General features: G+C 53.3%; 1 long non-coding RNA gene across 1 annotated transcript; it reads left to right on the top strand.

The window, feature by feature from the left end:
* Positions 1–3,381: 3,381 nt before the first annotated feature.
* LOC118168142 lies at positions 3,382–4,553 on the top strand. The gene is made up of 2 exons (XR_004751378.1): positions 3,382–3,964; positions 4,261–4,553. It is a non-coding gene; the product is annotated as an uncharacterized LOC118168142 (long non-coding RNA).
* Positions 4,554–14,450: the final 9,897 nt, after the last annotated feature.

Genomic DNA, 14,450 nt, shown 5'->3' with positions numbered 1-14,450 from the left:
AAAAGTGAAAGCACGGCCTGGTACGCTGCTTCGGCAGGGAGAGCTTTCTCTTTTAGCCACTTGCCCACTGCCAGTGCACAGTCTTCTTGCTTTCCCTCTTCTCCAGCGTGGTAACGTGGGCTTCTCAGTTGCATGGGCTGCTCTTCCCCTGCCACCTGTGGTGGATGAGATCAGTGTGGGGCTCCTGCCTTGCTGCGCATGACAGAGCCAACTTCGTGTGCAATTTGAGGAAAGGGTAAGGCAAATAACAACACTTCCCTGCAGCTGTCATAAAACCTCATGTCCTGGACTCACCTACTCCAGCAAGGACACTTGGCAGACTGACTGAACAGGGCTGTGAGGATTCATTTAAGCTTGTGAGCATCAGTTTGGTAGCAAGCATGGTGCTACTCCTAAGAAACCAGAAAGCTAAGAGGTAGAGCTGGTTTCTCAGTATCTTCTGCTGCTTTCTGGAGAGCAGCCCAGAGGACAGCACTGGGGAGGAGGTTAGGGAGGGACTTTTTGTCGTGTGATGGCTGCAGGATAGACCCGTGCAATTTTCCTCTCCAAGGAGGAGACCGAGAGCCTTTCTCCAAACAGCTCACCAAATATTGTAAGCTGAATTTGAGGTAGTTGGAGCTGTTGACAGACTGGGAAGATAGATGGAGCATAATGCTAGCCAGTTTAGCCAAAAGATGACTAAGGTGGGGGAAGGATTGTTGACTCCAAACATCTGTGAGGAGATGGAGATTGCATTAACAAAGGAGAAAATTTAGACAGGAAAGTGCTTCCTAGAAGCGAACTGCGTCTCCCCAGGGAGGGGGTGGGGGTCCCATAGCTGGCAAGATGGGAACAGCAATAAGTAATGACAAATCTAATTCCTTGCCATTTAATGATAACAAGTAATGCAGAATGAGTCTTGATAAGAACTAGATAATAACCTGATAATAACCAAGTGCAGAGTCTGGGGGCATGAGCAGGGTGGGCGTGGGGGGGTTCTGATGCTGGCAGCGTGTGCCTGGCTGTTCTGATGACTTCCTTGAGCCATAAAGCTTGTATTTAGGCTTTTCTTTACTCAATACTTTAGATCGGAGATGAATTCAATTCCCAGGCCCCTTCTCTGAGATATTTTTATATATTTTTTTATTTTTATTATTATTCAAAGGAGGAGGAGTGTGGTACAGCAACAATCAGTTTGTGCTTTATTTGCTGGCAGTGGGATCCCAGGGACCCCTGCACAGCCTTATGTCACTCTCATGCTGTTTGGAGGGAAAGGATTTCCCAGCAGAGAAAGCAGAAAAGCAAGTTTATGTTTTGGAGGAGTTCTTCTGTGATATGAGCCAGGGGCTGGAGTAGGGACTCAAGTGGACAGTCAGATACAGGGGTGCATGAGAAGCGGTTCTTCTCAGATGTGGCCAAGACCCTAAATGCCCTGGACAAAGGGAGCCCTGACTACAGAGCAGGCAGAGCTGTCGGCAAGGTGAGCAACTGGATCTGTGGGCCCAAGTGATCCCCAGACACCAAATTACAGCGCCGAGTGTGAGGGCTCCTCTTCTTGGAAAGAGACTAGTAACAATGTCCTATTTATACACCACTCAAAAAGATGGGGTTAAGGCCAGGGCTCTTCAGTGTTTTGGGGCTTTGGCTTGGTCAGTGATGAATCCTTGGTTTAATTTGGTAACGCTGGAGCAAGGTGGCAGCATTTTGTCTTCTTTGCAAACCTGAAACCTTGGTTTCGTTTAGCATGGGCTGTAGTGCCAGTTCTGGAGGGTTAAAATGTGAAAGGGGAACACCCTCTGCTTGTGCCCTTGACCACTTGGTCTGTCGATGATTATCTCCTAACTGGTAGTCATAAGATAAGAGGGAAAATGTGACTGTGAGGGTGCTGGGAGAGCTGAGGCAGCCCTGCACATCACCTGCCCCGCCAGTGACAGAGGAAATGGGTGAGTCAGGGCCTGGGAGGGCAGCAGGGGCAGGACGGAGGGGCAGCTGCCCTACAGGGCTCCAGCTGAGTGGGGTGAAATGTGGCCCATCAGGGGTCAGCCTCTGCCCCCAGCCAGCTGTGGGAGGGCTGGGGGAGATGAGTTCCCAGTCCTGCCTTACAGGAACCCACCTCGTGGAAATGTCAAACCAAAGGGCACTTGACCATGCAGAAGTGAGATATGAGGAAGGCAGACAAGGAAAGGGGCTGGTGGCTGAAGTCACTGTCCTGGGGCAGGTTTGTCCGAGTACACGCTTCAACAGCCAGCTGAGGAAGATCGTTATACACAGGGATCCTGAATAAGGGATTTTTTTCCCCTAGTCACCCTGCCCTCACACAACAACCAGACCCCCAGCACGCTCCTGGCATGCACTTGTTAAACTGCTGTGCACAGCCTGGGGGAGCTGAGCACAGAGGAGAAAGAATGAAGAGCTGGTGCTGGGCTGGATGTGATGGCCAGCCTGGGCAGGAGGATCTCGGCACACCTGCTTGGCAGAGTGTGGGAGGTGCAGCTGGAAGCTCTTCCGGAGGCTCCCTGCTCCGCCAGGCTCATCCCAGCACAGCCTGGCCTGGTGTGCGTGGGATGGCTGCAACCTGTGTGCTGCATGCAGGGGCTTCTAAGGATGCTTCCAGCTTGCCCTGATGTGCAGGCCATACCTCCTCTTCCTCAGGTGAAGACTTGCTGCTGCTTTGTGCTGTGGAGGGTTCAGCTCCCCATGTCCTTAAGGCCGAAAGACAGAAGTAGTACCAAGCGCCCTTGGGTCAGTTTCCCATCATGAGGATCCACACGGCTGCCTCAGACAGCACAGTACGTGGAAATGGGTCACAGACCACAATAACGAGCGCAAAGAAGGGCGGGTTGACATGGGACAGGGCCAGCCTGCAGTGGCAGCGTACGTCCAGTGGGAAACTGGCAGTCAGCTTTCCTCCCAGGTGCTACAGATGGGTGAAAGAGCTCCAGTCAGCAGCGCACACACCACATGCACTATGAAAGGAACCACAGAGTCATCTGAAAACCATTGGCAGCGTCCCCTGTCACTTTTATGTTGCTTGTGGATGACCTGGCTGATAGCTGACCAGCCGTCCCATCCCAACGAGCCCCAGCGGTGCTGCAGCACACCTCCCTTTTGTGACAGGGTGCCTAAACTAAGCAAGTGTGGGTAGTCCTGGGCGCACCCATACTGAAACATCTCCCACGGCTGGCTGCTGAGCTGGTGTGACACGGCTCAGGAATGTCCCCCAGTGGGACACCAAACTGACCTCGCCTCCGGAAGAGGAAGCACCATGTCCCCATGTGTCCACCCTGACCCTTCCTACAGCACCAACCAGCCTGGCTGTGTGGGCTTCTACCCGGGGCAGGCAAAGGGGAAGGGTCGCCCCTCCAAGCCTCCCCCAGCTCCTCTGCTCGAGCCTAGCCTGCTTTGGGGACCCAGTCCCAAAATGTCCAAAGGACGAAGGAAGAGTCCAATGGGGCCGAGGCTGGGATTGATCCAGAGTGCAAATTTCCCCTCGCCCCTCCCTAAAGCAGACCTGCCCCGAGCACCATGAGGGCCGTGGAGAAGTTAGCCCTGCAGCTGGGGAGACATCTGTGATCTGGCGGAGAGAGGTTCTTTCCACAGAGGCTGCTATTTCTGCATGACCTAATCCGGGCTCGCTGATCCTCTGCACTGTGACTCACGGCATGCATGGTCCTTCGGTCGCTGCGGCGGGCTGCAGGGCTTCGCGGTGGCCTTTTGCTCTTCCTAGAGGACAGCTCTCCTTGACTTGCGTGCCATGAACTCTTCGACACTTTTCCATTTCTGCCTGGTAAGATCACCACGATCCGCAGGAACAGCAGATTGTCACCCTAAGACCTTCTGAGCAACAAGCCATACATTAGCCAGCCAGGGCCCGCACGGGTCCAGGATGAGGTCTGTATGCGCAGTGCTCCCAAAGGAGCCACTGGCAGCTCTCAGGAATTACACAGCTAGGAGCCACTAGTGTGGGGCAGCCTGCCTTGTCAAGGTAAAGCCTTACGGAGCTGGGTGGAGGGAAAAAAAAAAAAAAAAGAAGAAAACTGGTTTAAAAATAAAGCAGAAGCTGGCCATTTATGGCAAGGCAAGCGCTGGCTTCCTCATCAGCCTGCGCAGCACCCACGGAAAAGCTTTTGCCATCCGTAAAGCTGGCCCCTCAGCCTCGGGGCTCCCCTCCCTACCCTGCACCTTGTGGGGCAGCTGAGCCCCAACACCCTGCACATTCCCGAGCTGCAAGCGCTGGGCCGTGGGTACCAGATTAGCTCTTTTTTATTTCCTTTCATTTAGCAGGATCCTGCAGAGCTGGGCAGCTGCCAGTCAGTCTGTCAAGACGTGAACTATTTTGGGAATTTTTATGATGGAACAATATTTTTTCGGTAAACAAACGGAAAGCTGTTAAACAGGGACCTTCACCTCGCAGCTCCCGGTTCAGCTCCCTCACTGCTGCGATGCCACAGTGACTGCACTGTCCGCGCTGCAGAGCTCCCTTCATGGCTCCAGCAGGGGCAAAACAAATAGCTTTTTTTTTTTTTTTTTTTTTTTTCTCCCTTTTTATGAACTTCTCAACAAAAAAAAAAAAAAAAAGAGAGAGAGAAGAAAAAGAGTCATTTTGGTTTAAGCAGCAGAAGCATTTTCTTGGTGGACTTAACCCCTCACACACCTGAGGGCAAGCTTTGTGCTCTCGGGGCTGTGTTATCCTGCTGTACAGCAGCCAGGCCCATCCCGGGCTGGATTTCCTTAGGGCTGCTGGAATACAAATCCTAGCAGCAGTGACACGGGGCTGACTGTGCACAAAAGGAAGACTTCCTTTTTTTTTTAAGTGCCTGGTACTAGGAAGCCCTGACGGAGTCACGGAGTGCACAGAGGCAGGTGCTTGTGCAGGAGAACTGAGCAGTGAAGGGCAGAAACCTGTCCCACTGTAAAATGGAGGTACCACTTCTCTCAGGGGACAAGCCTGCAAGGGGTCACTTCATCCTTTTTGCTGCCATCGGCTCAAGCTGGCTTTGTGATTCCTCGTGTATTTGTGGCACTGGAGAACCCAGCTTTACGTGGAGCAGACTTCGGGGGAACTGATTGATGCCAGTCGGCTGGAACAAGCCAGGACATTTGTGTGCACTAGGCCGCTCCGCACACACTTCATCCACGTCACAAAGGCGTTTTGTGGTTTTCTTCGGTTCCTGGAACATCCAGTCCAGCTTGTACAACAGCGCTGGCTCGCACAGGCCCTACTGGCAGCCCGTTGGCTCCGGAGCACACAGATCACTGAAGGGTCTCGAGGGATGCCTCTCTGCTTCTCTCCTCTGCCCCTTGTTCCACTGTCAGACTCATCAGGGAGTTGTAGGTTGCCCCACTGAATGCTCACACTGGGATCTTTTGTTCACCCCATCCCGATTCTGCCTCGGGGTCTCTCCTGTAACTAATTAGCTGTTCTCACTAGGAGGCTCTGCTACCAGAGTTTCTCTCAGAGAAGCCTGCAGTAAAGTCCCACCTTCTCCCTGGCCAGCTCTTTTCCCTTTTCCATGGGCAGTAGCAAGCCCTGCACTTTCCTCTCTCATCCCACCATTTCTTCACTTTATTCTCTTTGTTTTTACAGTCTTGTCAGGTCAGCTCTGGAGCCTTTGCTCCTTACCCTTCTCCGTCTCACTTTGGCACTTCTGGGAATTCCTCCCATGCCCATTGATATGTGTGTCCCTCCCTCACCCCACTGTTTCTTCACTTCAGCACAGGATGCCTGTCCTCAGCTCTGTGCCGAGCGGTCTGCTCTCTGCCTTGCAGGAGCACAACTCACCGCCCCTCTGGGCACGCCTGTGCTGTACGTTAGTGTTGAGAGTCCCAGGAGCACTGGAAGGCATGGGGCAAGCATCCCAGGAGCTGTGGCAGTGGTGCTGCATGAGAGATGCACACTGGTCCTCAAGCCCCCTGGCATTTAGGAGATCCCCATTTTACAGGTGTAGATACAGAGACCAATTCACTAAATTTTTTGGATCCCAAGTCTACATTTTAAACAGACACCTAAGCTGTCAAAATCCATGCAGCTCATATTTCCTGTGATTACAGCTTCTACTGTCTGTTATTGGAGCCTCACTCCTACCTCCTCTTCCTGCTTTGGCTTCCCTCTCCTCACCCACTGACTTCCCCTGCCTTTATTGTGCCCCACATGTTAGTGCCACAAAGTGAATTTGTGTGCGCTTCTCCAGGTCCACGTGGAGAGGACGTCCTCCATCCCCAGCAAATAGCCCTTTATCTCTTTCTCCTCAATCGTCTGTGCTCCTCTGCAGGGCGTTCATTCTCTCTCAGGCTCTCAGCGGGTTGCCTAAGTCAGTGTCACTTCTGCCTATCACTCCTGTTCCTCCTGCTCAGCCTCATTCCTTCCCTAAAGAAGGCTTCTATTTATGCTGCAGTTTTATGCCTCCAGGTTTTATCCACCTTCGAGGTCCAGCTGCATTTTGTCTTCCACTGTCCTCTGGCAGTCTGGGACTTGCCACACTGGGCAGTCCTGCAGCAGGTCATGACGATGCACCGTGTTTGACTTACCTTATGCCTCTCTGGGCCTTAGTCTTAGCTTTCCAGCTCTGTTTTCTTCACATCAGGCTCCTCTCAAGGCCGGCTCTGTGGGCCTCTGCTTGGGTTTGGGCATTTACCGCATGCAGGCACAGCAGAATATGTGTTTTGTGTCCCTGTAGGTGCCTTGTAAGTGGGAGGAGCGGGGAAGAGGTCTTTAATGGTGAAACTGGCAAAACGAGTGCCCTGGTCAGCGACGCGGGGGCCTGCCTCGTCTCTGCTCTCTCTGCCTGTGCCTCCGTGACCGATGTTCCTTCTCTTAGCTTCCAACCTGCAGGCATCTCCTGGACCTCTGTTGTTTATGACACTGCAATTTGTTGCCTTGGAAATAAGTGCTGTTTTATCCCAAACAGAGCCTACAGATTCGCAGCGCAATCCCACAAGAGGAGCAGATGGTTTCCCCCATCTCCTCTGTCTTATTTCCCGCTGTCCTCGTCTGCAGTTGGATGACAGGAATCTGTGATTCAGCGCAAGTGTCCGTGGCCCAGCTATAGCTACCAATGTAAACCGGGGAGCCATGTTTCTGCTGGGATGTGACATGCCTTTGGGTCTAGCATCACCATTTTGGCTTCTTGAAGCGGAACTCGACTAAAACCCTAAAATAAACAACTTTTACTGCTGACTTGAGTGGTGTCCATGAGTGAAGCGCAGAAAGAAAGTTTGGCACCTGCAGTTTCTGTTTCCCAGGACTCTGTCGTTTCTCTTCTTCAGCTTTCGGCCCTCTGCAAGCTCATTTTATTATTTCGTATGTCGCACTTTGGACAATGTACCCCTGTACTCCCTGCAGACACTGCGTTTCCCCACCTGCAGCCATCCTGGGCTGAAGCTCAGCTATGGGAGTGGGTATGTGAGGTAGGACTTGGGGAGCTGGGTGGGGGATATGCCTTCATGCAAATGTGTTTTCCTGGAAGCAGTTTTCAGAAGAAGTGTTGGTACTGGGGCACAGTGGGGTCATGAATCTAATAAGCACTTGGGGAGGCAGAGTTGTGGGGACTCTGTAGGGCTGAGGAGCCCAGGGGATCTGAAATGGCTGGGGGAATGAACGCTTCCAAGGCTGAGATTAATTGCTTTGCAAACAGTTCTGTTTTCATTCTTTGGCTTTACTCGTTGTGATTCAGTCTGATTTGTTTGAATTCTGCTCTGAGGCTTATGTCCTACCCAGCGCTTTGCTGCCCGGGTGCTGTCTTTCATTGCCAGGGCAAGTGGGAATGAGTAAATTTAGGCTGGAGATTAGCAGAATGTTTCTTCCTTTCATAGCAGTACGATCCTTGAGAAGCTCTCTAGTGGGAACAGTAAGAGCAAAGCCCAAATTGGTTTCAGGACTGAGCCTGGTTAGTTTATGACGAGGATTAAGTAAGTGACGGCGTTAGACCTTGTGGCTGGGTTCAGTGATCTCACATCTCTCCCAGTCTTACCTTCCTGGGGCCGGCTATGTTTAAAATTCATTTGGAGATGGTAAAATTGCCCTCAAGGTTCAAATGCTCTGATTTAGAAGTGGAAAACAGAGCAGAGACTACGGAAAAGTTTGGTCCTCGATTATCCTCGACTAGAGGCAGGTGATCTGCAGAGCCAAGCGAGGAGGCTGACTTGTGGAAAGGAACAGAAGTCCTGTGGTTTGGGGAGGAGATGTGGCATGGGGAGGGCAAGGCAGGGCCCTGGGAAGGGCGATCTTGAGTGACGGGGCAAGGAAGGAGGGCCAAGAGCAGTGCTGGGGTAGGGGGTAGTGGGGGGTGCCGGTCCACGAGATACAGCTGGCAGGAGGCGAAGGGAGAGGGCTGCCTTTCTAGTGCACGCTGCATCTGGCTCTTCTGCTTATCGCTGAATTTATCCCGTCTGCAGCGGGCAGCTGACTAAGGCTCCTTGTGCTGCACCATTAATCTGTGGCTTTCCATTAACAGGCAGGTGCTTGTACCCGGGGGACCACCATGCTGACTGCCAGAGGTTCCTGGCACCGGGTGCCACGGAGTTAAGCAGCCAGGCTGTGAGTGTGCAAACAAACAGCGAGACCTGTGCTAACAGCCCTGCTTTGTGCTAGCGGGAAGCACAGGCTCCAACTTCTTCCGATTTCTCACCTGTCCAGACTGGTACAGAGAGAAAATGCCTCTTGGAGCTGCAGCGAAAACCACACCTATTTACAGTGGATTCCCCAGGGCCCTCCTGTGGGGTATTAACCCTCCAAATGCTTCCTTCACACGGCAAATTCCCCAGCTGGTTTTTCTGAGGAAACTGGCCCTCCTGCTGCCGCAGAGACCTCCTCTGTTTGCGGCCCAGGGCACTGGCTCCTCCGCTGCCTAGAGCAGGTCCCCGCTTTCCTTCCCTCCCCGTCTGTGCAGCTATCTCTGTCCTTTGGCCAGCTGTGTGCTGGGGCTCCTTCTGCGGGAGCTGGGCTCCCTGACACCGCTCCCTGCCCAGAAAGCAGGGCTGCCTCTGCTGCGTTGTGTTTTTCTCAGACCCCACCAGGTTTCCCTGAGATACCAGCTCATCCCTCCCCCTCGAAATACCCTTTGCGCTCTTCAGCCCTCTTCCCGGTCTCACTGTTTGCTTTCCCTCTTTTCCCTGGTTTCGGAGTTTTCTGGGAAGGAATCCCGTGCCCCGGCCTCCCCAGTGTTGTGTTGTTGTTTTTCCCTCAGTCGCTATGGGCAGGGACCTCGAGCCGAGCCAAGGAAGGGAGGGAAGAAGGGAGGCAGAGAGAGAAGGAGGGAGCACGGGGGGAGGGACGGAGGAAGCCAGGAAAGCCAGAAGGCAAAGCGTGCAGGGGAGCGGGGTGAGGAAGGCATGGGGGAGGAATGCAATGGGGAAGGAGGACAGAGGGCCTTGTGCGAAGAGGGGGTTTGGGGGAAATATCCGGGAGAGGCTTTTCATTGGTTCTTTTATTAATAACGCTGCTGCAGCAGACAGCAATCTCCCAAGGAAGGCAAGGAACCCTCCATCTGCCTAGGACTCGAGGCAGGAGAGGTTATTCAAGGCAAAGAGACACCCTTCAGAAAACGAACATCCAAGCCCAGAGCAGTCAGCGGGAGCACAGACTGCGGCAGGGAAAATGCAGGATGGGAATTTGGTGGGTAAGGAGAGAACGTGAAGCACAGAGACCCAGAAAAAATACATAGGACCTTGTCTAAATCTGTTGGAAGTGAGAAGCCTGGGAGAGGTCTGTCAGACTTTCTGGGAACAGGGAAGAAAGTAGAGCAGCTAAGGAAAGTAAGGACACTGCAGAGAAGCTAAATCATTCCTATACCCACAAGAAAAAAACACAACCCCCATAATAGTGCAATTCAGGATACAGATGAGGCACCCTTGGGCAGGAGAACTTATAAAAGGAAATGTTGATGTATTAGAAAACAGCAGTCCCTGGGATCAGGCACCAGCGCCTCAGGAGCAGAGTGACTGATGGGGACCAGCAGCTGTGCACAGAAATAGGGGAGGGCAGAGTGAGCCAAGGAATTGCGGACACAGGTCTTATTTCAGTGCCAGGTACATCGGTCATTCAGGGTCTGCGTGTCCCCTCGGCACACAACTGCCCTGCTATGCAGCAAGAGGAATCTGCAGCTCGCTTCCCTCCGCAAAGGAGAGTGGTGCTCCCGGAGCTGCTGGAAGTTGTGCAGCGTTTCCTGCCGTAGGAAGTACAGCAGAGCACGGATTTTAAAAAGGGCTGTGAGCAGGGTCTTTCAAAGGAACTTCTCGATGAGGCTAAGTGGCCACGAGGTGATCTGTGCGGGCACTGCTGGAATACTTCAAAGGAGGAGAAGCCAAAGGCCCTGAAGGCTCAGAGCGGCTCATGCCTGGGAACTATGCAGGGACGGTTTTATAGTCGGATGGAAACTAATCCAGATGTTACTGTAGAGCCACTCGGGGAGCCTGGGATGCACCTTCGTTGGGGATGATTCTCTGTATGCTTCTCATCACCCGTGCTGGGAAAAATAGGGGAGATACAGGCAGATAACGAAAGCTATTAGGAGGATGAAAACACTTCCATGTGAGCAGAGGTTGCAAGAAACACAGCATTTGAGTTTACAAAGATAAATGGTAATAGGATATGAGTTTGATGGGACTATAACTTTTTTAGGAGAGGCATTATACTTCAAAGTCTAAGCCAATGCCTAGCTGACAAAGATAAGAAGGAAATTCCTCTCTGGAGAAGTTATTCCACAACTGTCCAACAAAGATTATTTAACTGAAGGATCCAGCCCTGCCGGAGGCAGGCTCTTAGACAACATTTGCCAGCCCTGGTATCTAATCAGCCCTGTTCTTATAAACAAGCAGCTTGGGGATCCATCAGCCTGTCAGTCCGTGTCCCCGTGCTGTCTGACCCCCGTGGGCTCAGCGCTGACCATCGCCCGCCCAGACCCGGCCACGTTCCCCAGAAACTTCCCAGCGCTGACCTGGGGACAGTGTGCCATCCTCTCGCTCCTACTGCTTGCGTGATTTGTCCTTCTGATCGCCAGCCCCATTCTGCAAAGTGACTGGGAGTTACTTTAAAAATTAAAAAAAATAAAAAATCAGATTAGGCATTAGATAGGGTTGGGTGAAGGGAACGGCTCAGTCAGAAATGAACTGTGGCTGGGGGGGATGGTGCAATGCGCAGCCAGAGGTGGCTGAAGGGCAGCCAGAAAAGGCTGTAGGACGTCCCAGGACCCGTCGTTCAGCAGATGGTTTGTGGTGCTGTCCATCAGGCTAGCAGATGATCCTAACGCTGAAGGCAAAGCAAGGAGCTGGGAGCACGGGAAGCAAGTTTACGAGGATTTGGGTGATTTAGGAGATGGGTGACAGATGAAAAGCGCTGCTTCGTGTAGCAAATGTTAGATGGCCAGTGCGGGAGCAAGGAGCCCGTCTGAGGAATCCAGGTTAAACAGAGCCACAGCACGGCTCTCTGAGCCATGTAACCCCATCAGCCCTGCACGGAGAGGCCGTGCCAAGGGAATTTTAGAAGCAGGAGGCCAGTGTGTGCTTGTGTCTGTCCAGGCGTGTCCCACGTGCGTGTGGTCATACTTGTCAGCCCTGCAGAGGTTACGGAAAGGGGATGCACTGGAGCAGCTAGAGTCCTGATCAGATCAAGGTTCGGAATTAACACCAAGTGTGTAAAACTGTGCTCGGGGATGTGACCAGGACCTGCATGTCCCAGCGAGGCTCTTGCTAGATCATCTCCATCAATGGTGGTGTCAGGAGGATGAGAAAGGGCTGTTATCATTGGGGTCTTACATGCGCTTTCAGTGCTCTTCGAGGACATGGCACATTAAATGTCAGGGACCATCAGGAGCCTCCTCAGTGCTCTCATCGTAGGGCGGCAGACAGAGCCGTAACAAGCAGAGTTATGCTGAGAAAGTTGCCAAAATGGACTGGTACCGACTGTCTCCCCTGCCCAGCTTTGGAGGACATGGTCCTGCCCTGGAGAGCACCGAGTCCCACTGCGAGGCAGCCACCAGGCAGTCAGGAAGAGAGGGGCAAAAATGGCAAAGGCAAAAAGCAAAGATTTCCCCAAGGGCTGAGGGTGACTCCTTTGCAATCACCCCCCCCGTGCTGGTGCAGCTCTGCTGTGCTCTAGAGTTCGCTCTGTTCCTGATAACTTTTTGGCCCCCGTGTTGTGCTGCTGGGCTGTGTTTCCACATCCACGAGCCTTCACCTTCTGCACACTTTATTTTGAACAGAAATATGCACATCGCCCCTTCCGTGTGAGGAGAAAGCCGCCTTCCAAGCGGCGATGTGCTTGACAGCTTTTTATATTTCGTGCAGTGGAACTTGTGCTTTTTTTCCCCCAGCCTCTCTTGTCTCTGTTGCAGATGCTGCCGTTCCCGCTTGGTTAATTTGTCTTTGTCAGCACATGTTTCCACAGCAGTGGCAAGACTGACCAGCCCTGGTAGGACAGCCGCGTTTACCCCAGCGCTCTGCATCCTTCGGCAAGCAGTCTGTTTGCCGGAGACTTTGCTGTTCACTTTTACCCACTGAAGCCACAAATTCTCAATGAATTCCTATGCCTTTTCTAGCCCAAGTGAAACCGTAGCTGAAAAGTAAACATGTTTTGTGTTTACATGAGGCAAAACCCACTTTGGGAAAAGAACAGTTCAAGCACAAGTGGCTGCAAGAATGAGGAAAATTCCCCTGTGAGACGAGAGTTCCCAGCTCGAGAAAGAATGATGCAAGTTTGTCCCTCTAAGCATGTGCGTAAGCGCTGTCCTGGACAAGGATGCTTCCCTGGAACTAGCCCTTAAATAGTTAAGAGTAAAAAATCACGGGAATAACTCCGATTGGCATCATGACAGAGACTCAGCTGCCACCAGGACCTGCAGGGGGGAATCAGGGAATCAGGGCTGGCTTGGGGGAAAGAAGCAATGAAGAGGTCAGCACGCGAGGCTGGGGCCATAGATATCTGTGCTGCGGTGAGATGTCTGAGCTCTGTCCACTAGAAAAATGGAAAAAAAAGGGTGGGAAAACATGTGGAAGAAAGAATGGGCAGAGTTGTCTTCCAGCCCCAAACCGAGGAGGGAAAATGGCACTTTCCCACCATCCCCAGGAGCAGGAGGAACCGTGCTGCCCTGGGTGGCCCAGCCAGGCCATCAGCCTCCTCTGAAATCCCCGTGCTTTTCCCTCTCCTTCCCCTCGGGATGCGGCAGTTGCAGGGGAGCTGCTGTGGTGCCCTGAAGGCAGCTGCGTGTGAATTGCTGGAGAGATATTGTTTGTCAACCACACTGGGCTCCTTCCAGCTCAAGGCACTGCAAAAATCTGTCCTATCTGATATAGGAAGGGGAAGGAATGCGTATGGGAAAAATACATTCCTGCGTGCACGTCGCCCTTCCCCCTGGGATGAGGTGCCAAGATTAATGAAACGTTGGGGTTGGATGCAAAGGTGTGCAGAAAGTGTTGTGCCTCTGTGGAAACAAAAAGATAAAAGGCTACCAGCACGAGGTGAGTGGGAATGAAGGCACAGGTGCAGATCCAGGCTGTGTCCTGTAGGACAGCTTGGGCAAGGAACGTCCCATGTGGAACGTGGTGGCTCTGGTGCCCTGCTCCTGCTCAGAGGTGGGGAGAGCGGGGCTGCACGGGTGGCGGGAGCCTGTGGGTGATGAACAGCATGAACCTGCAGGTGATGAACAGCCAGCGGTGAAAAGAAATGGACTTTGTGAACGCTGAAAAGAAGCAATGGCTGACGAGCCAGGAGGAGGAAAACGAGGTGGGGTGGGTGGTGGGAAGGACAGGGCAAGGAGCTGGCAGTGGTGCCCAGCTCCATAACAGACTCCTCAGTCTGCCATGACCTGCCCATGGGGCGCGCAGACACACAAGAGGTTCAGAGCAATTTGCTTGCTGTGGTTCACCCCCCTCTGGGGGACACCTCCCATCTCTTTCCCCCTTTACTTTGTGCACGGACTCGTGCGGCTCAGCGGGGCAGCTTCGCCAGCTGCTGCCCTGTTCCTCCTTCCCAGAGGAAAAGGGGTTTTGTCCTGCAGCAGAGCTGCTTTGGCAGCAGCGGCGCATCCAGTACCCGCGGCAGGTCCTGCGTGGCCCTGCAGAGCTGCGCTTCCACAGCACTTTGGCAGGTGGGAAAGGGCCGATGTTAAAGAGGAAGGAAACGATTCAAATCCATGCAAATAAGTTATCAGGAAGCAGGCAGTCTTCACCTGCCATCTCAGTGCTAGGGCACGAGGCCGGGGAGGTGCCTCGGGCAACGTCCCCCTGGGGCATCCCAGTGACAAGAAGGGAAGGAGCCCGGAGCAGCTGGGCAGGGGCTCCCCGAACCCCTCGGTTTCCTCTCCCCCAGCTTCATCCCGGTGAGGGGCTGGAGGCTGTGGGGCCGACAGCCCTCGGCTTCACCGCTGTGACCGGGGAGAGGGAGAGGCCGGCGGGGGGCTGCCGGGGCCGCCCTTGCTGTCCTTCGCCTCCCCGGCCGGGCACTAAGGGGTCCCGGGGAGGTGCCGGGGGGGGGGGGG

This window comes from Oxyura jamaicensis, chromosome 5 (genome assembly GCF_011077185.1).
Source record: "Oxyura jamaicensis isolate SHBP4307 breed ruddy duck chromosome 5, BPBGC_Ojam_1.0, whole genome shotgun sequence".
NCBI classification, from domain to species: domain Eukaryota; kingdom Metazoa; phylum Chordata; class Aves; order Anseriformes; family Anatidae; genus Oxyura; species Oxyura jamaicensis.
This window is presented reverse-complemented; position numbering and strand designations above follow the sequence as displayed.